Source organism: Spermophilus citellus, assembly GCF_964194105.1.
Source record: "Spermophilus citellus genome assembly, chromosome: 7".
NCBI lineage: Eukaryota > Metazoa > Chordata > Mammalia > Rodentia > Sciuridae > Spermophilus > Spermophilus citellus.
In genome coordinates, this window is record NC_138188.1 from 44,946,652 (window position 1) to 44,970,115 (window position 23,464).

Sequence of the window (23,464 nt, forward strand, 5' to 3'; positions counted from 1 at the left end):
ACAGATTAATTGGGCCCTAACTGTAGGCAAGTAGAGTGTGGCTGGAAGAAATAGGTCCCTGGAGGAGTGTCTTTGGGGCTTATATTTTGTCTTTAGCGATCAGAACTCTCTCTGTTTCCTGGTTGCCATATCCTGAGCTGTTTTCCTCCATCACACACTTCCACCATGATGTTCTGCCTCACTTCATGCCCAGAGGTATGGAGTCAGCCAACCATGGACTGAGCCTCTGAAACTATAAGCCAACAATAATTTCTCCTCCTCTAAGTTGTTCTTGTCAGGTGTTTTCATTACAGCAACAAAATACTGACTAAAACATAAATTGGTACAGAGAAGTGGGGTCATTGTATGGAGGTAGGAGCTTAGGGATGTCAAAATGGCAGAGGTGGGGTACAAGAAAAGTACTAGCTGGAGTGCGGGAAGCCATACATGAAATACATGAGGACCTTCTCTTGGCATGGTAGCCAGGGAGAGACAGACCTGGCATTCACCCAATGCACGTGACCTTTCCTTCTGCTCTGCTAGAAAGTTTCCTCATAGGAGTACTGGAGACGGGCATATCCCATTAGGAACTGAACAGCCCATCTTTTTCTAATTTTGGTGAAGAACATTCTATGGAAGGCCTCTGATATTTCCTGATATAAATAAAGCAGGCACAGGTACCATCTTTGTCCAGAAGCTTGATCCACCTGATCAGCTTGTCCTTCTTGCCCCTCGCTTTGGGAATTACTTTCTGTGTTCTGTGGTTTTTTCGCCATTTTATTTCTCTTAGCTTTTATTTCTGAGCCAGCCCATTCCACTGAGGGGAACCCCATTCCCATCGCCCACATGGGATGTGAGCAGGACTGGAGTACAGATGGGGTGATGAATCGTTATGTCTGTTTCTAATAAGTCCCATTACCTTGGCAACTCCCACCACCAGGACTTATCTCCATGACAACACCTGCTACCATTCCTATATTCTGATGAGGCAAAAATTAAGTATCCAATGGGAACAAATAGGAAAGTTCTTCAATCCAGTCTGTGGGTATTTTAGTCAGCTTTTTTGCTCCTGTGACTAAAGGACCCAGCAAGCACATTATAGAGGAGGAAGAGTTTATTTGAGGTCTTAGTCCATAGAAGGCTGGCTCCATTCCTCAGGGTTTGAGGTGAGGCTGAACATCATGGTGGGAGAGGGTGAGAGAGGGAAGCAGCTCACATCATGGTGATCAGGAAGCAGAGAGGGAGACTACACTTGCCAGATACAAATGTATACCCCATAGCCACGCCCCACTTCCTCCAGCCACATCCTACCACTTAAGTTATCATTCAATTAATCCTTATTTGGAGATTAAATCACTTTTTGGGTTAAGACTCTTACAACCCAATGATTTCTCCTCTGACCCTTCTTGCATTGTTTCACTTTGGATGTGGGGACACCACATCCAAACCATAAGAGTGGGGAAGGGAATGAGGCACAGCTCAGCATATGAGACAAGAATTACACAGGGACTTGAGCCACTCTTGCTTAGCCCATCTTGCTCTACTATATGGAGTGCACTTTCACTTTCAATAAGTCTATGTTCCACCTATTACTTCTGCATGTCTTGCTCAATCCTTTCTTCAAGATGCCAAGAACCTAGAACCCAAGTGAACACCACACCAGTATCATTCACCCGATCATGTCATTCAAAGGCATAGAGAACTGGTTTGTGAGACGAGTTAAGAAAAGTTTAGGAAATGCAAGCTGAAAAAGTTTTAGTATTTTGTATGTGAAGCTTAGTGGGGAATTCTGGTGGATGTTTAGAAGATGAGAATGAGAATGGGATTGTGAACAGTGAAGACCGAACTAAAAAATTTTCAGAGGAGAAGCACTCTATTGGAAATTAGATGAGAGGCCACTTACATTACATTCTAACAAAGAAGTTGCTTATATTTTCCCCATGCCCTGAGACTTTTTATGAGGCTGAATGTAAGTGAAGTAGCAATTAATCTGGTAGAGAAAATTTCAAGGCAGCCCAGCATTCAGGTAGTGTCACAAATATTTCTGCCAGCTTTTCATCAAAGTTACTGAAATAATCAGGAGCAGAATATATATCAGAAATATTTGAAAAACTTGCAGTTTTTGCAGAAAAAGTGAGTAAAACTGGGGCCAAGTAAGCTCTGGTTGTTAAAGAGATTACAGCCACTAAGAGATTACAGCCACTAAAGGGATGCTAAATATTTTACAAAGAGACAATAGAAAAGATGACTTGAGGGCATTTCAGGAATTGGCAAGATCACACCCATCTCAAGCTCAAGCATGTAAATATAAACATTTTTTTTTTTTGAGAAGAGACCTTGGGGTGGGGGGGACCCTGCTTATAATAGAAGGTTAGGAATTTGCTCCACTATGCTCAGTCACCCAGACTCTCAGTAGCTTCTGTAGCCATGGTATTAGGAGGCTTGGATACTGCTTAATATGGCCACAAACTTTGGCATCAACCACATGGAGCTGGTTCTACAGGATTGCAGGATGCTGGGATGAGGGGGTCATAAAGGCTTCCACCAAGATTTCAAAGAAAGGCCTGGAAAACCAGGCAAACTGTGGCAGAATTGGAATCCCTTCAAGCAGCCCCTGAGATGGTGATAAATGAAGATGTGAGAAGCAAACCAGAGCTGTAGTGGAGACCCCAGCATTGAGAGATGCCAGCAGTGTGGAATGTCTGCTGAGGAAAGCAACAGGAACCCATCAAAGACAAGCTAAGAAAGAGCCCACATGGGCTGCAATCAGTAGGGCCATAGAGGTAGAGCCACACAAAACGCCGAGAGAACACCATGTTACCATGTGTCCCAGATGTGGACATGGAACTACAGGACTTATTTGCCCAACTAGATTTTGGTCTTACTTTGGTTTCATCCCTTCTTTCTGTGCCCCTATTTGTCCCTTGGGATATGGAAATGTTTACTCTGAGCCATTATATATTGTATAAGGATATTTATGAGTTTGTGTTGAATCTTAAAATGAGATTTTGGACTTGAATTTTTGGATAATCCTAAAACTGTTAAGATTATGGGGACTTTTGAAAGTGGATGAAATGCTTTTTGCATTGTGAGATGACCATGAGTTTGGGGAAACAAGGGGTAGAATGTAGTGGTTTAAATATGGAGTGTCCCCCAAAAGCTTGTGTGTGAGACACTGCAAGAATGGTAAAAGGTAAAATGATTGGGTTATGAGAGACTTAAACCAATCAGTAGAATAACCCACTGTTATGAATTTATTGGTTCATAATTCTAGACAGGTAGGTTGAGGCTGGAAGAAGTAGGTCATTGGGGTATGACTTTGGGGATCTGTGTTTTGTCTCTGGTGATCAGAGCCTCTCTGCTTCCTGGTAGTCATGTTCTGAGTTTCTTTCCTCCACCTCAATGTTCTGCTTTACCTCAGTCCCAGAACTGTGGAGTCAGCTGACCATGGACTGAACCTCTGAAACTGTGAACCAAAATAAACTTTTCTTCCTCTAAGTTGTTCTTGTTAGGTCTTTACATCACAGCGACAATAAAGCTAACTAAAACAACTGATGATTTTCAAATCAGAGTCTAGCTAAAATATTGAGAGTGCCTAGTATTATCTGTGGTTAAACACTAGTTCCAAGAACATGCATTTTAGGGAAGATGTTATTATTATCTCTAAAGGTCATGAACAGTATTATAGCTATTTTACATATCTATTACTGAGTTCCTGTCAGTATATGAAAGACATGTCCCTTGGGAATAACTAGAGTGGAAATAAGTTTTGTTTAGGAGTCTGCAGCAGAACATACACAACAATATTTTAATTTTATCATATATCTCCTTGAATACTGCTATTTTACATAAATAAAGAAATATTCCTTGCACCAATACAAATGACAGTTTAATAATAATAACAAAACACCTGGATTATTTATTTTAAAAATACATAACATGAAATGATTTATTGTCTAGGAATGCATCCATGAGAACTCAAGATTTGAAGAAATGCCTGGAAGGGTGCCCATCAAAGTCAGCGTTCGAAGGGGGATGCATTTGATTCGGTGTGGGAAAGCAGAATACTCCCACAAAAATGAAATGATTTATTATTTCATGACCCAGATAGCAGATATGTGATATTTGCTCTGTTATTTTATATAAATTATCACAAATATTTGAAAATAAAAATGGAATGAAATGCATGCCCCAGTTCCCTTCCTTTACAGTGGTGACCTCCTTCTCATTCCCTGTGTCCCTGCAGCTAAGTTGGAGGTGGATCAAGTGTGTTCCCTTTGTGAGGATCTGCTCCGTCTTCAGGCTCTGCACCACCTTGATGCTCTAGGTGTTCTTAAACTTCACCAGTGTGTCTACATGATAGTGATTCCTTGTTCACCCTACCTCACACCCTAGGAATCTCCTCAATGTGAGTTCCTTTTTCATGAAGATTTCCTCAACCATTTCATCTCCACCCAGTATTTCCTGTTTTACATATATAGATAAATTATTTCCCATTTTTTCCTCCTAATTCTTTTTATGAAGCATTTCTTGACTTGATTTTTGTACTCCATTTTTAGTTATGAACATTTTTGTTTTCCCATGTTATTATCATTTTTATACCCCCCTTTCCACTGTATTTCTTCACAAGGGATTGCCTTTTCTTCACTTGACCATTTTTTTTTATTGGTTGTTCACTACATTACAAAGCTCTTGACATATCATATTTCATACATTAGAATCAAGTGGGTTATGAACTCCCATTTTTACCCCAAATACACATTGCAGAATCACATTGGTTACACATCACATTTTTACATACTGCCATATTAGTGACTGTTGTATTCTGCTACCTTTCCTAACCTCTACTATCCCCCCTCCCCTCCCCTCCCATCTTCTCTCTCTACCCCATCTACTGTAATTCATTTCCCTCCATGTTTGTTATCCCATTCCCCTCATAACCTCTTATATATAATTTTGTATAACAATGAGGGTCTCCCTCCATTTCCATGTGATTTCCCTTTTTTTCTCCCTTTCCCTCCCGCCTCATGTCTCTGTTTAATGTTAAACTTTTCTTCCTGCTCTTCCTCCCTATTCTGTTCTTAGTTGCTCTCATTATATCAAAGAAGACATTTGGTATTTGTTTTTTAGGGATTGGCTAGCTTCACTTAGCATAATCTGCTCTAGTGCCATCCATTTCCCTGCAAATTCCGTGATTTTGTCATTTTTTAGTGCTGCGTAATACTCCATGGTGTATAAATGCCACATTTTTTTTATCCATTCATTTATGGAAGGGCATCTGGGTTGATTCCACAGTCTAGCAATTGTGAATTGTGCTGCTATGAACATCGATGTGGCAGTATCACTGTAGTGTGCTCTTTTAAGGTTTTCAGGAAATAGTCCGAGAAGGGCAATAGCTGGGTCAAATGGTGGTTCCATTCCCAGCTTTCCCAGGAATCTCCATACTGCTTTCCAAATTGGCTGCACCCGTTTGCAGTCCCACCAGCAGTGTACAAGAGTACCCTTTTCCCTACATCCTCGCCAGCACTCGTTGTTGTCTGACTTCGTCATGGCTGCCAATCTTACTGGGGTGAGGTGGTATCTTAGGGTGGTTTTGATTTGCATTTCCTTGACTGCTAGAGATGGTGAGCATTTTTTCATGTACTTGTTGATTGATTGTATGTCCTCCTCTGTGAAGTGTTTGTTCATGTCCTTGGCCCATTTGTTGATTGGGTTGTTTGTTTTCTTATTGTCTAATTTTTTGAGTTCTTTGTATACTCTGGATATTAGGGCTCTATCTGAAGTGTGAGGAGTAAAAATTTGTTCCCATGATGTGGGCGCCCTATTTACCTCTTTTATTGTTTCTCTTGCTGAGAAAAAACTTTTCAGTTTAAGAAAGTCCCATTTGTTGATTCTTGTTATTAACTCTTGTGCTATGGGTGTCCTGTTAAGGAATTTTGAGCCCGTCCCCACAATCTGTAGATCGGAGCCAACTTTTTCTTCTATCAGACTGAGAGTCTCTGATTTGATATCAAGCTCCTTGATCCATTTTGAGTTAACTTTTGTGCATGGCGAGAGAAGGGGATTCAGTTTCATTTTGTTGCATATGGATTTCCAATTTTCCCAACACCATTTATTGAAGATGCTATCCTTTCTCCATTGCATGTTTTTAGCTCCTTTATCAAATATAAGATAGTTGTAGCTTTGTGGATTAGTCTCTGTGTCCTCTATTCTGTACCATTGGTCCACCCGCCTGTTCTGGTAAAAGTACCATGCTGTTTTTATTACTATTGCTCTGTAATATAGTTTGAAATCTGGTATCGCTATACCACCTGATTCACACTTCCTGCTTAGAATTGTTTTTGCTATTCTGGGTCTTTTATTTTTCCATATGAATTTCATGATTGCTTTATCTATTTCTACAAGAAATGCCATTGGGATTTTGATTGGCATTGCATTGAACCTATAGAGAACTTTTGGTAATATCGCCATTTTGATGATGTTTGTTCTGCCTATCCATGAACAAGGTATATTTTTCCATCTTCTAAGATCCTCTTCTATTTCTTTCTTTAGGGTTCTGTAGTTTTCATTGTATAGGTCTTTCACCTCTTTTGTTAGGTTGATTCCCAAGTATTTTATTTTTTTTGAGGATATTGTGAATGGAGTGTTTTTTCTCATTTCCGTTTCAGAAGTTTTGTCGCTGATATACAGAAATGCCTTTGATTTATGAGTGTTGATTTTATATCCTGCCACTTTGCTGAATTCATTTATTAGTTGTAGTAGTTTTTTGTAGACCCTTTTGGGTCTTCTAGGTATAGAATCATGTCATCTGCAAATAGTGATAATTTAAGTTCTTCTTTTCCTATTTTTATGCCTTTAATTTCTTTCGTCTGTCTAATTGCTCTGGCCAGTGTTTTGAGAACTATATTGAATAGAAGTGGTGAGAGAGGGCATCCCTGTCTTGTTCCAGATTTAGAGGGAATGCCTTCAATTTTTCTCCATTCAGAATGATGCTAGCCTGAGGCTTAGCATAGATAGCTTTTACAATGTCGAGGTAAGTTCCTGTTATCCCTAGTTTTTCTAATGTTTTGAACATAAAGGGATGCTGTACTTTGTCGAATGCTTTCTCTGCATCTATCGAGATGATCATATGGTTCTTATCTTTAAGTCTATTGATGTGGTCAATAACATTTATTGATTTCCGTATATTGAACCATCCTTGCATCCCAGGGATGAATCCTACTTGATCATGGTGCACAATTTTTTTGATGTGCCTTTGTATCCGATTCGCCAGAATTTTATTGAGGATTTTTGCATCTAGGTTCATTAGAGATATTGGTCTGTAGTTTTCTTTCTTTGAGGTGTCTTTGTCTGGTTTAGGAATCAGGGTGATGTTGGCCTCATAGAATGAATTTGGAAGAGCTCCCTCTTTTTCTATTTCCTGAAATAACTTGAAAAGTATTGGTATTAATTCTTCTTTAAAGGTTTTGTAGAACTCCGCTGTATACCCATCTGGTCCTGGGCTTTTCTTGGTTGGAAGTCTTTTGATTGCTTCTTCTATTTCATCTATTGATATTGGTCTGTTTAAGTTGTGAGTTTCCTCCTGACTCAGTCTGGGCAAATCATATGACTTAAGGAATTTATCGATGTCTTCACTATCTTCTATTTTATTGTAATATAGGTTTTCAAAATAATTTCTAATTGTTTTCTGTATTTCTGAAGCATCTGTTGTAATATTGCCTTTTTCATCCCGTATGTTAGTAATTTGAGTTCTCTCTCTTCTTCTCTTCGTTAGTATGGCTAGGGGTCTGTCGATCTTATTTATTTTTTCAAAGAACCAACTTTTTGTTTTGTTAATTTTTTCAATAGTTTCTTTTGTTTCAATTTCATTGATTTCTGCTCTGATTTTAATTAATTCATGTCTTCTGCTACATTTGCTATTGTTTTGCTCTTCCTTTTCTAGGGCTTTGAGATGAAGTGTGAGCTCATTTATTTGTTGGTTTTTCCTTTTTTTGAGGAATGACCTCCAGGCGATGAATTTCCCTCTCAAAACTGCTTTCATTGTGTCCCATAGATTCCAATATGTTGTGTTTGTATTTTCATTTATCTGTAAGAATTTTTTGATTTCCTCCTTTATGTCTTCTGTAACCCATTGATCATTCAGTAAGGTATTGTTCATTGTCCATGTGATGTAGGATTTTTCCTTCCTTCTTTTATCATTGATTTCCAGTTTCATTCCATTATGATCTGATAACGTGCATGGTATTATCTCAACCCCTTTATATTTACTGAGGGTTGCCCTATGGCATAATATATGATCTATTTTTGAGAAGGTTCCATGTGCTGCTGAGAAAAAAGTATATCCACTTGATGATGGTTGATATATTCTATATATGTCAGTTAAGTCTAGGTTATTGATTGTGATATTTAGGTCAATAGTTTCTTTATTCAACTTTTGTTTGGAGGATCTCTCCAATGGTGAGAGAGGTGTGTTGAAGTCACCCATGATTATTGTGTTGTGGTCTATTTGATTCTTGAACTTGAGGAGAGTTTGTTTTATGAACGTCGCAGCGCCATTATTTGGTGCATAAATATTGATAATTGTTATGTCTTGTTGGTCAATGGTTCCTTTTAACAGTATATAATGTCCTTCCTTATCCCTTTTGATTAACTTAGTCTTGAAGTCGATTTTATTCGATATGAGAATGGCCACCCCTGCTTGCTTACGAGGAGCGTGTGTGTGGTATATTTTTTCCCAACCTTTTACCTTGAGCCTGTGTATGTCTTTTCCAATCAGATGTGTCTCCTGGAGGCAGCATATTGTTGGATTTGTTTTTTTAATCCATGTTACCAGCCTATGTCGCTTTTTTGAGAGTTTAAGCCATTAACGTTTAGAGTTACTATTGATATATGGTTTGTACTTCCATCCATGTTTGATTATTTATCTCTTTTTTTCCCCCAATTTAGTTTGTTTCTCCATGATTAGCTTTCCGCCCGTCCTCTGTCTTTACAGAGACACTTCCCGCTGATGGTTTTGGTTATCGTTTTCCATTTCTTCCTCGTGTAGAGTTTTGCTCAAGACGCTTTGCAATGCTGGTTTTCTGGCTACAAATTCTTTTAGCTTTTGTTTGTCATGAAAGATTTTTATTTCGTTGTCGTATCTGAAGCTTAATTTTGCTGGATACAGAATTCTTGGTTGGCATCCATTGTCTTTCAGTGTTTGAAATACGTTGTTCCAGGATCTTCTCGCTTTCAGCGTCTGTGATGAAAAATCCGTTGTCAACCTTATTGGTTTACCCCTAAATGTAATCTGCCTCTTTTCTCTTGTAGCTTTTAATATTTTCTCTTTGTTCTGTATATTGGATAGCTTCATAACAATGTGTCTTGGTGTTGGTCTACTGTGATTTTGTGTGCTCGGTGTCCTGTATGCATCTACAATTTGTATATCTGTTTCCTTTTTTATTTCTGGAAAGTTTTCTGTAATTATTTCCTTCAGCAAGTTACTCATTCCCTTGGCATGAATCTCTGTGCCTTCCTCTATCCCGATGACTCATAAGTTTGGTTTTTTTAAATTATCCCAAATCTCTTGGATGTTTTTCTCGTGATTTTTTACCAGTCTATCTGAGTTGGCTAGACTCTTTTCAAGATGATATATTTTGTCTTCATTATCTGACGTTCTGGCTTCTACTTGCTCCACTCTGTTAGTGATACTCTCGATTGAGTTTTTAATTTGGTTTATCGTTTCCTTCATTTCTAGAATTATTGTTTGATGTTTTTTATAATCTCTATCTCCTGATAAAGATGCTTAACTTCTTCTTTTATCTGTTTATGTAATTCATTTTCAATGTGTTCTTTAAGGTTCCTTTCCATCTGTCTAAGGTGTTCCTTGAGTTCTTTATATGGCCATTTTTCTGATGACTCCAGGTCCTCCTGAATATTTAGGCTGTCTTTCATTGTTTGTACTCCTTTTCTTCCTTGCTTTTTTATGCTCACGATACTTCTTGTTCTGTTTGACTGCTGAGTTACTGTTTACTCTTATAAATTTATTTGATGCTTGGGAGGAGAGGTATTAGAAGGGAAGGGAAGAAGTGAAATCCACTGCTGATTACCCATTCATCTTCTCTGCCGGGAGCGAAGTGAAAGAGGAAGCAGATGGGCGCAAAGCGCCCGCGGTTCTGAGCAGGAAAGCGTCCGGGAGCCAAGCGTCTCTTTTTCAATCTCTTTGTTTTTTCTGGTGCTTGGCCGGGTGGTCCACTACAGATTAATGGTGAAAGGAGCTCTAACAAGCTGGGCGAAGTCTCTATTAAAGCCACTGTTCTGTGCACCAGGCTCAGCACTTCAGCCACCCCCTTACGCAGCGGCCATCTTCTTCCACTTGACCATTTTTTAAAAATATTTTTTTAGTTGTAGATGGACGCAATATATTTATTTATTTATCTTTATGTGGTGCTGAGGCTTGAACCCAGTGCCTCAAACATGCTAGGCAAGTGCTCTACTACTGAGCCCCAGCCCCAGCCCTCACTTGACCATTTTTATCAGGTATGAAATGATAGTTATTTTTGCTGTTAATTCTTGGCATGTTCATTTCATTAAGTAGGGTTCATCTAATCTGATCTGCTCATTTTTTATTGACTGCCTTATTTCATGAATGTGCCCTACAAATACCTGGGTCCTCTTGCCAGCCCCTCTTCTCCTTAGTGTGTCCTGGGTCACCTGAAGATGGTACAGAGCAGTGTGTGTTGATCCTGGCTTTAGTGAGAGTGAGTGGTCCATACTCTTGGATGCAGCCCACTGTCTGGGCTTGATCTTCTCTCTTCTTTGCTCTATTTCCTCTCCCCTAATAGATGACACTGCTTTTCAGGGAACCCTCTGCTATGACATAACTCTCCCACTCTGCCTCCATTGTTCTGGTTATCTAACACCCAGGACGAAGTGGTCACAGGAACTGGGTGAGAGAAGCACAGCACAGAGCTGGCTCAGGAGCCAGCACCTCAGCCTGCATGGTCTTGGGGCAGTGAACATCTGCCTGTCAGGCAGGCCAGCATGACCCTGTGAGAAAGGAATACAACTCAACTTCACCCAAGTGGGGAAGGGAACACAGGTCTGCAGGGTCTCTCTAATCACTTACGAAGGAACTGGAAGCATGGTCAACTAATGGTGGAGGAGAGTGCCAACGCAGCCAGAGAAGCCCCAGATGACCAGCACACACTGTCTTTTACAAGGTCTATGTCTAAGAAATCCCCTGCTACACCTGTGCTGTCCTCCTGAACCATAGAGTCTACCCCAATAATCTGCAGCCTGTGGTCTATTTCTATAATAATAATTATATAATAAAAACAATTGTTTCATTTCATTTTATTTTTCCCCTTGGTTACCTCTACCAGCCATTCAAGGTCTGAAGCTCTGTTTAGATAGATATAGATATAGAGATAGAGATAGATAGGTATATTTGTGTGTGTGTGATGCTAGGGATTGAATCCAGGGCCTTGCACTCTACTAGCTGACCTATATCCCTAGCTCTGTTTATAATTTCTGTATCTCTAACAGTTTGCACACTGTCAGCACTCAATAAACACTTGTTTTTGTTATTATCATTTTGTGATTTATGAGTAAATGGAGGAAAGTGTAATGAATTTAGATGATAAGTGTTAACTAGTTGAAATCACAATTCACAAATGAGACATCTATTTGTGTAGCAATCACAGAGGCCTGTCAGACTTGACACAAGACTCTTCCTCTACAGCTAGAAAGGGAAAGTGACCCACATAACCAAATCTCCCAAACCACCTAGGACCATGGGAATATCAAAAGGAGAAAGTTTAGGCCAGTCAGTATTCATAGAGTTCTATACAAAAATCTGTGGAAAGGCACATCCAAGTTCATTTAGATCAGTTCATAGAACTGATGGACTTTGGTAGGTTGACTGACTATAGGGAAAAAAAACCAGCATAGCATAGCATCAGAACACAACAGGACCTCTCCCAGCAACATCTAAGGTGACCCCTGCCTTCTATTTTATCAGGGCTAGATCTGGGTAACCAATGAGAGGGCAGATTGCTTGCCTACACAAGGTGAAAGCAGGACCAAAAGTCTCAAAAGGCCTGGTTGGGAAGTAGGCCCCTGCTGTACCACCCTCTCCCAATTATTTCTACTACAAGCCTCCAGAGGTTTGAGGTGCACACAGTAATGTCCAATAGTGTCTGCAGGAGAGATCAAGACAATCTCTCTCTTAATTACAAGGTAGATAAGAAAAATATTTTCCATGTGGTATTAAGTAAGTTTTTCAATCTCTAAAATTCTTTTTCTACATTCAAATTTAATGAAGCTATTAACTAAAGTTGCATCGTGTTTGAGAGCTGCTTTTAAGGAACACATAAAAAATAAATTAAATGATGGGCATATACAATCAAGTAAAGGGTCATTACCCTCATTCATTTGAACAACCAGTCCACAGCAATTAATGGGGATTTCTCAGTTGAGAAATATTTTTACAAAGCAAGGCTAAACTGCGAAGGGAAAAATGAAAAGTTAATTAGTTACTTTTGACTTTTGCTGGGCTTGTTGTTATGCAATCTTTTGAGGTCATCTTTAGAAACAGGATACTCATGTGTCCAAGGTGCTAAGCCCATCCGCTTGTTCTTGGGGTTCTAATTAACTTCCATGCTGGTTTTATTAACACTAGCATTTGTTTTTTCCTACTGGAAAACAGCCCATGTATGAAAGAACTTCAGTGAGTCACCTTTTGTTAGCAGGCTTGACCATCACTCTGTTCTTTCCTATAAGTTCTCAAAACTTTTTTTTTTTTTTTGGCATGAGCTTTGAAATACATGATTTTTGTTAGTTGTAATGAATTATATAAAATGCAGTTTGAAAAAAAAACCTTCTAAAAAGGTCAAAGACACTTTCTCTATGTCTCTATGAAGGAAAGCTTAAGACACAGCATACAATGATGTTTCATTTGTACTCAGTTCATTATAAATTATAAAATAATCACTATATTTTACACTGCTGTCCACCAAGACAGACGAGGCCAGACAACTCCTTAATGTGTCTTCAGTGTCCTTCCCTCTTTCTTAAAGCCCTCTGTGCTCATAATAGTCATGAGCTGGACATTATCATTTAATTGTGCTTTATCACCAAGACCACCAGATCCAGTACTCCATGACCACAGAGGTTTTCTCGCCTTCCACCTAGATAGGCACAATCAGTGCTTCTAGTGATATTGTGGATAATCTGGAGAGGACAGAGGGCCATTTAAAAGGTCACTTCAGTGACAGAAAAGAGAACAAATGGAATTCTGGATCAAAGTGGTGGTGGTGGTGGGAAAGTGAAAGATAAGAATTGGACCTACCACATAAAGCAGAAGACAAGAAATTGATTGGTCAACAAATGTGACAGTGGGAGGAAAGAACTGTCTTACTTTTCTACAGCTGCATAACAAATACCATAAACTAAGTGGTTTCAAACAACACTTACTGGATATCTCACAGTTTATATAGGTCAGAAGCAAAGCTATGCCCTCTGTTCAAGGCTTTGCAAAGCTTGAATTGGTACAGTTTGTGCTCCATCCTCAGAGGGAGGCTTGACCATGGAAGAATCCACTTTTAACCCTCCTTGGGCTGTTGGAAGTATTTATTTCTCTACTGCTGTAGGATTCATGGCTTCCTCAAAGTTCCATGGGAAAGCGCGTCTGCTGGTTCCAGTTCTGTTTCAGAGAAGGCTTAGACCTTCTTTCAAAAAATTTATGTGACTAAATCAGGCCAACACAATATACTTTCCCTTTTGATTCACTCAAAACCAGCCAATGAGGGCCTTAGAGTGTCTGAGCTGTTGCTTTGATTTTGGTGCATTTTAGGGTTAACTGTGCATCAGTTTTCACCTGTGCTCAAAAGGAGGGGTATATGGTCAGGATATGAGATGTCTCTCCCCAGTGCTTCTGTGTAAATTTTCAGGGCAAAGGATTCCATTAGAAAGATAGTTAAGATATGTTGTCCGTATTCAAAATGAACCTATAACAATTTAAAATAGGTAGTGTGTTTTTTTAAAATATCATATAGCTACAAATCAAAGGTCTATATTAGTCATATAAGCATTTTAATGTATTATGTGTTATTTTTAAATTCTTTTCTTACTTTGTTTTTATTATAGTAATTGAAATGTAAATTTGTGAATAGATGTTTCAGATTCAGTATAGTTTTTAAAAATGTTTCATTCTCAAGTAAGTCATGTTTATTGTATTTTAATGAAGTATCAGTTAAAAAGTAAGCTGAGAAATTAAGACTGGCACTTGGCCTCACAGATAGTTAGAAAAGCTCTGGAGGGGCAACAGGGACTCACAGAAGAGACTGTAAGACTGAGAGGACAGAGAAAGTGAGAGACAGAGAGTCAGATGAGAGTGAAGAACAGGAACAGGAAAGGCGAACAAGAAACCAACAGATGGAAGAGAAGAAGGGCTGGATCTCCAAGTGAAGGCCTAGAGCCCATCAGCTTGCATCTTGCTATTTCCAAGGGGTACAAAGACTCTAGGTTCTTACACTCCAAGAAAGAAATGGAAGAAGGGTCACAGAGACCATGGGTATTGAAAGTGAAACTGGTTTGTCAGGTGGCCCCTATGGTTAATAAATCTCTAAGAAATAATGGCTGCAAATCATGAAAATTAAGGTGATGGAAATGAAGGTGAGGTCCTTAAAGCACAGGATCATGTCAAGAGTGAGGAAAGTGACCACCAGATATCATCATCTTCAAGGGAAGAGGATGACCATCAAGTGTCCATGGTGAAGTCATGTTTAGACAGGCTTGGAGGTACAGGGACCTGCTTCTCCTCCCCTGCACCTTGCCTAGGAGATAATAGAAAATAATTTGCTGCACCTGAGGGTCTTCTGATGGAAATGCATCTCCAGGAGAAAGTAGGGCTTTTGTTTCAACATTGGGGAATTGAATCAGCATTAAGAGAATAATGTGCAGATTGAAGAAGTTTAGGCTAGAAGTATGTTTCTATCTCACATGGGGCAGGAGTCAGGTGAGGAACAGATTGGGCAAGCTGACTCAACTGAAATTGCAAAATACTCAAGGATGGTTACTTTAACCAGATAGATAAACAATCTGGACAAAAACACTGGAGTTCAGGAAAGACAAAAATTCCTAGGAAAAGTTGCAAAGGAAGAAGTGAGTACCAAGAATTTTTTTTTTTTTTTTTTTTAGTGGAATTTTGTGTATCCACTACAGAGGTATGTGGTATTAGTAGTCAGAATGATAACTACACCAGCCCACAAATGTGTCCACATACAAATGCTGAGAACATGTCCCTTTACTTAGCAAAAGTGACTTTGTTGATGTTAAGTTAAGGATGTTGATATTTGGAGATGATCCAGATGGGATCCATATAATCACAAGGGTCCTTGAAAGAGAGACATAGAAGGAGACAAGATGTGATGATGTAAATGGAGCCCAGAGAGACACAATGGCTGGCTCTGAAGGGGGAAGGGTGTGGGTTATGGGGGGGCCACAGGGAACACAACAGGCTTCCAGCAGCCTCCAGCTTCTCCCTGGAGGACTGTGGAAGAAATGCTGGCCCACCAGCACTTTCATTAGAGCCCAGTGAGGCACCTTGTAGATAGCCCACCTCTCAGACCGTAAAATGATGCATGTATATTACTTTAAGCCACCAGATTAGTTTTGTTGCAGAAACAATAGCAAACAAACATATGACTACTGTGTTTTAATTACAATGATAAAACTACATCCCCCACCCTGGACCACACACACACACACACACACACACACACACACACACACACAAATAGACACTCATGAACAAATACCTACAAAACAACAACATACACACACAAAAAAGAAGACCGCAAATCTTCATTATGTGAGCCAGTGCAAAAATAATTTATAAACTTACTGGTTTTCTCTCAATTTTCAAGTTTTGTGTAAAGCTAGCAGTTTGGAAAACCGGTCTATACATAATTAACCTAAATATATTGAAAAATGATAAACAAAAAAAGAATGTTAAACAGATATAATCAATAAAAATGCTATTATGTTTGTTTTTATTTGATTATATTGATTATATTTGATTATAAAAAATTATAAAAAGTATGATGCTCAAAATTATCATTTAAAAGGAAACCTTCCAAGAGAGTTGATTTCAGTATAATAATTCAAAAAAAAATCATAAAGCATGGCTCTTAAAAATAAAAATGGCTAGATCATTGCTGAAGACTTAAATCTCAGAAATTTATTGATTTCGAAAGATCAGCAGGAATGCTATTGCTGAGAGAGAGATCCAGCACTGCTCACAGACATCTGTTTTCACCAGCTTTTTCTGTACAGCAGTACAATTCTTCCTGGCCCCAGGCAAGGCCCTAGGAAATGCCCACCAACAGTCTCAGCAAGCCTTGGGCTTGTGCTGGGTTCCGGTCTCTGCCCTCAGGAGGTTAGACAACAACCCAGTGCTTTTTTTTTATTTACATGCTTATTGAAGTCACACAGGTAAAATGTTTCAGAGAGTGTTTTCAAAACATGTTTTATTTTAGTGCTTTCAAATGTTTCCAGGATAATTGTCAGAGGGATGAAAAAAAAATATAGGAGCTCAGTCTGAGAATAAAAATCTGTTTTGGCATTTTAATGTCTAAAGACTCTGAGAACTGCCAAATGTTTTGCTAATCAAGAAGCTGTAGAAATTCACAATCAGTCCCCAAAATATAAAACAATTCTATTCACTGTAAAAATATGTTTACTACATTTACTTACAGGCTGTTTAGCACAAATGTGTTTTGTCCCAAAATGGAAAAGCTGGCAATCCTTTAATTTCCAAAGTGCTCATCGAGTGCAGCTGTAGAAATACAAGGAAATTGTTAATGGCCTATCCAGGTATCTTCCCAGACACAGCTTTTATTCAAAGTCAAGAGAAGCCCTTTCCCTCTTCCCTCTGGCGCCATTTGCAGTTATTGTGTTCTCAGAAAATGCACAAGGCCTCGGGATGGATTATTTTTGTTTTGAGCCCATTTAGATGCAATGGTGACTTTTTTTTTTTTTTGGTGGCTTTATATTTTTTGCTTTCTGATGTCTTCAAAAATAGCCCATAGAACTGCATTTGTGATTCATTGGCATTCAAATATCTGCTACCTAGAGTAAAATTCCAACGATTAACTATAGCTTTTAGCAGCTCAAACAGCACACTTTGTACTTGAAGGAATTTCATTATGCCCATATCTTTAGTAAGCCATTGCTCCATCGCCATTATTGGGTCCTCAATTTCCTTTCTAAGGGTGACTCTTAAGGGAACAGGACACCAGACCTTGTGCTAAGATCTCAGTTTCTCAAGGAGTACGTATTGATCAGAGAAAGAGATAATCTTCCTTCATGTATAGGAACAATGATTCTCAGATTCAATAAACTGATTGCTTGCCATTAAACAGGATCCAGATTACAGAAGTCTTGACTGCTGTCTTGGAACAAGAAGTTTTAGTGTGTCAAAGAGACAGAAAAATAAAAGTTTTAGAAAGTAAGTAGATTTGGCTGTCCCAATATTCACTGATTAGGTTTAAAAGAGCTCTACCAGGAAAACTGAAAAGAGAGTGACACTGCAGGTCCCTACTCCAGGCTGCAGTCCCTAACAAAGAATATCCAAGAGGCACAGGTGCGACTGGAGAAGTCAGACCCTGTGGATTTAAATGTCTGCTTCATACAGCATTTTCCAGCTGCTGTGCCGGTACAAGACTGAAGACATCAGAACAATCTGGAACATCCATCAGCAGCCACATTCTGTGGGTAGGATTCCCCATCGCTTTTTAATTTTCCTTACAGGCCCAGAAGCGTTATCATTCTTTTAAGTCTTGGTTACAGGGGTCATAAGTCACATCAGGTCAGTACTGACAGGTCAGGGAGGAAGTTTCAAAACTAAAAGGAGTAAATGTCTACAGGGTCTGAGAAAGATCTATCATGCAGAAAACTACAACTTCACCTTCTGCCCCCATTTTTTTCCTCCCAGTTTTCCTTAAATATAATCAACAAAGCAAATTTTTGAAAGACCAATGTTATATCAAAAAAACTAAACTTGAACAGAACCCAAACTCAGCTTGGTGTTTGTGTAGATGAAGGGAGAAGAGGCGACAGAAGCAAACAGAGAGGCGTGCCCACACTCTTATTGTGGTGAGATCCAGACACCTGATATGCTCCCCACTTAGTCATCCCACTGACGGATCAGATGAGAAACTGTTTTGCTCTGTTTCAGAACTGATTGACATTTTAATTATTCTGCAGCTGGAAGTGTTAATCACACCAGAGAATGAGGGGATAATTCCCAGCTGGTAAAATTTCACACAATAGCTTGGCAGACACCAACATGCAGATAGTTTAAATCATTTGTTAAAGAAAAAAAAATCAATATTTAAAATCCCCTCACCAATTAAACCAGCAAAGGTAGAGATAGACTTGAAAATCACTTTACCTATGATTTGCATTTCTTATTTGTGACCCTCCCCAGAGTCAAAATGTTCTACAAATCTGAGGAAATCATCAATGTAAATATAGACAATTTGAATAGTGTGAGATGATGAAAAAAATTAAGATAATTGTACTTAGTTTTGTTTATAAAACATAAACTCTTGCTGTTCAGACTCTGTTGCATTACTTTTATTAACATAAACCCCCTCTTAGAAAGTTCATGTTGTCTTACATTAATTACAAACAGCAAAAGACATGCTCATTTTGAGAAATGTATATATTCAAATATATATATGTATATATTCATTCTTTATGTTCTTTCTGATTGAAAGAATCACCTAAAGTTTTATTTCAAAATATTTTGGGGCTTGTGATTTGATAGGTTTGATCTGAGCCTTAGAAACTTGAATTATCAGAATTTTGGGTGATGCTTAAAATCAGGTGCTTTTGGAAAACAATGGAATCCATATTCATATTTTTAAGTTAAATTTCATTTATGTCTACTGTATAAAGAGAAAACGTGTTTCCCAAGTATTAAAACAGAGACAACTGCCACAACAAATTAAAGTGTAAATTCCTGCCTATTAACTCAGGTGATGAAATGAAACTTGGAACCTTTCCCATAAAACATTAAATTCTAATAAATATTCTAGTTTTGACATTTAACAAAACTTTTGACAGTCAAGTACTTTTCAGTTTTTAACTTAATTGTAAACCCTGAGATTGTGAATGTTCTTTCCTTTTAACAAAAGACAGCTCACAATTCTCAACAGAAAACACTCTAAAAGGAATCCTGCTAACTTTGATATTAACATCTTGTCTTCAAAGATGCTTTTTCTCTACATTTTCATCAATCTGTGTGAAAAAGCCAAGTTTCAAATACTATTATAAACATGTTTTGAATCATTGTGAAATAACTAGAAGTAGACATATGTTTGTATTTCTAATTAATTAGGCAGAGTTTTCAAGTGTTATTACATAAAGTAAAACTATAAAGAATTACTTTGTGCCAAGTTTTTTCCTAAAAATAAAAAACACCCTCAAGATTAACATTACTTCCAGTAGTTTAGGAGGCTGAGGCAGGAGCATCATGAGTTCAAAGCCAGCCTCAGCAAAAGTAAGGCACTAAGCAACTCAGTAAGACCCTGTCTCTAAATAAAATACAAAATAGGGCTAGGGATGTGGCTCAGTGGTTGAGCACCCCTGAGTTCCATCCCCAATACCAAAAAAATTAAATAAATAAATATAGCCATTTTTTACCATAATTATTATTTTCCCCATTTTGTAGGTGAGGAGACCGAAGCTTATGAAAATAAGCTTTTTACTTAGGTAAAGCTATGGGTTGATTAAGTCATAGAATAGCAGATCTGAGACTTGAACCCGTGACATCTGGCTCCAGAACAAACACACAAAAAGAACAAAAGTCCCTATGAAATCTTTGTTTCATTTCATTACAGAAGTCAGTCCAGACTCACTTGTAGGACAACTATAAAGAAAACAGTCCTGGATAAATATGGTACATCCTGAATTTTTTTTAATTGAATCTTTATTTTTGATGTGATATTTTGTTAGCTTATTAGTTGAGATTAATTTTAACAATGATATAAAGTGATTATTTTGAATAGTAATCAGTGTATTCTATCTGCTGTTTTATATGCTCTTCCACAATAGAAATACTTCATTTGGCTGCAGAGGTCAGGGCAGCGAGAGAAGCATTTCCATTTATTCAACACGTCTTAGTTATCAGGATATCTACAAAAAACAGTTTATCAAACACCACTTTGTAAATGTGACATTGAAAATATACAGTTTGTAACTAATGAAAAGAAAATACACTCAAAGCCCCAAACTTGAATGTCCATTGTATCCAGTAGCTTTGACCACAAACAACTCCAGGATCTCAAGATTAAGTTCATAGTCTGTACTTTCCATCAACATCATTAGTAAACAGTAATAGGTTTCAGAGGTCTTAGTCTATAGAAGGCTGGCTCCATTCCTCCAGGGCTTGGGGTGAAGCTGAGCATCATGGTGGAAGAATGTGGCAGAGGGAAGCAACTCACATGATGATCAGAAGGAGAGAGAGCACATTCTGAATTTTTTTTTTATTTTATTGTTGGTTGTTCAAAACATTACATAGTTCTTAATATACCATATTTCACAGATTGATTCAAGTGGGTTATGAACTCCCATTTTTACCCCGTATACAGATTGCTGTGTCACATCAGTTACATTTCCATTGATTTACAAATTGCCTTTCTAGTGACTGATGTATTCTGCTGTCTATCCCATTCTCCACTGTCCCCTCACCCCTCCCCTCCCCTCCCCTCCCCTCCTCTCTCTCCATCCCCTCTACTATAAATCTTTTCTTCCACTTATATAATTTTTCTCCTACTCCTCCTTTCCTCTTATATGTAATTGTGTATAACCCTGAGGCTCACCTTCCAATTCCATGCAAAATGGTGCAGCCAATTTGGAAAGCAGTATGGAGATTTCTTGGAAAGCTGGGAATGGAACCGCCATTTGACCCAGCTATTCCCCTTCTCGGTCTATTCCCTAAAGACCTAACAAGAGCATGCTACAGGGACACTGCTACATCGATGTTCATAGCAGCACAATTCACGATAGCAAGATTGTGGAACCAAACTAGAAGCCCTTCAATAGATGAATGGATTAAAAAAATGTGGCATTTATACACAATGGAGTATTACTCTGCAATAAGAAATGACAAAATCATAGAATTTGGAGGGAAATGGATGGCATTAGAGCAGATTATGCTAAGCGAAGCTAGCCAATCCTTAAAAAACAAATGCCAAATGTCTTCTTTGATATAAGGGGAGTAACCAAGGACAGGGTAGAGACGAAGAGCTGGAGAAGAAGAATAACATTGAACAGGGATGATAGGCGGGAGGGAAAGTGAGAGTTAAGGGACATTCTGAATTTTTAAGAAGAAAACATGGAAACTGACTGCTCTAGGTCATGAAGTTCTTAGACCCTTGGGTTGCTGATTTATAAGCGTGGTGTCAAGATGCTTTTATGTTCCTGTTTATAATGAAGTTATACAGGTCTCTTAAGCCACAAGGACATTGACATTGACGTTGCAATTTGTATGTATGGTTTACACCTCATTAAATTCTCATCCTTCCAGCCCATGGTCATAAATTTCTGGCCTAGTACACAATTTAATCTTATAATGAAAAAAATGTAAAGTCACCATAAAAAAAGGAGATAGTTGAAATCTTTACTCCTTATCAACTGACTTATTGGTGTGTATAGATTTATAGGCAAGTTTACCTATGGCTGTATGCAGGTAATTTCCAAATGCAAAACTCTGAACCGCCTGTCAGTAAATATCTTTGTCTCAAAATGAAGCTGTATAAATTAGACACACAATAGTAGGAAGGCCTGTTTCTCTATAAAATGATAAAGTTTTAGATTATCTGGCAAAGGGATAAATGTGATTGATTCCTTTTTTGCACTTCTGCAGGTTATAATTCAGCAATGCAATTCTGTCCTCTCAATCTAATATTATCATGGGGAAAAGTCTCCTGCGACTCTAGACACTAATGATAGTTTGGAATTTTCCCTGACCTGATGATTGATCCCCACCCCTGACTCAGTGCCTCAGACACAGAGGGAGGCCAAGAAGGATCTGCTGACTGAAAATAGCCAATTCATTTAACTGAATTAACTGTTACCCAAAATAAAAAAAAATCACTGGCCAGAGTCCACAGCAGGAAAGAACAATTAAGAAATTAAGAGATTAATTAATTATCCTTATATACTTCAATTTACAAAGCTATTCATTTTTTTTTGTTCAGATAGATAGAAATAGCACATGCACATATGTACTTATTTAAAGAAAGAGAATTTTGTGAAATATTTGTAAAGCCTAGATTCTTTATATGAAGTGAAAAAGTTGAGTTTACATAATTAAAAACTTAATAATTCTGTGTGTACATGTACAGATATTATAATAATAGACCTAAAAAGAATACTTTATTTCATCAGCTATTTTAAGAAAATGCTTTTCCAATCTGCCTATAAGTTTCACCTGCCAGATACAGCACTCACTTTTGGTAAATTTATATTATCTCTAGTTTAGATATAAATGTTGATCTACATCAATCCCCAAATCTAACTGGCCTGCAGAGATGGGTTTACCTCACCTTCGTATGCTTCAAGACATTGACTTGATCTTAAAAATTATTGGAGAAGAGTCCATTTCCCTGTACTCACTCCAACTAAAACTGCTATTCCAATGACACATCTGCTGTGCAAGGACAAGGGAAGCCAAATGGGAGACTGCAGTGTCTTGTTTTAGGATAATCAAAAGAAAAGACACGTTGAGGAAGGTGAGAAGGAGAGCATTGCCTTGGATGCCCCTCTCCAAACTCCAAGCAGCATGGAGAGAGATTGCTCTCACTGGAGGATGAGAGAGAGAATTAACTGTAAACCTTGGACTTGAAATCCAGCTCCAAGCTTGCAATGGTGAAACCCAGTGCTGGACAGAGTGTCCCATGATCTCTACCTCTAGGACAATACCTGTAGCCTGAGTTGCTTGAACAGCATCAAGCAGGTGACAGAGATACTGCGTCTACCATCCCTCCCCCAAACTCAGGCAGCTGTGGTCAGGGGCAGTACCCTCTGTTGGGGAGCAAAGGTTAGTATAGGACTTTGTCTTGGAGCTCAGTACTGCACCTGCTTCAGTCAGACTTAAACCAAAAGTCCTATCCACAGCACAAAGCTAACAGCCTTCAGCCACAATGCATTACTATATAGAGACCTGCACCCCAAGGGACAGACTCAAGTTGTGCCTTCATTACTGACAGCTTTGGAGTGGAACTGTGGGACCCCTCCCCAGACTGCACAGGTTATTGTAGCTATGGGATTCAAATGTGACTTAGCTAAGTATGATCCTTGGCAACCAAGGAGCTATCTCCATCACCTGTCTTCCAAACTTACCCAGTAAACTTATCCCCAGGCCTCTGAGATGTGCAGGTCTTGTGGCTGTGAGACTCAGGCATGTCCCAACCTAGCATCAGCCTCATTGACC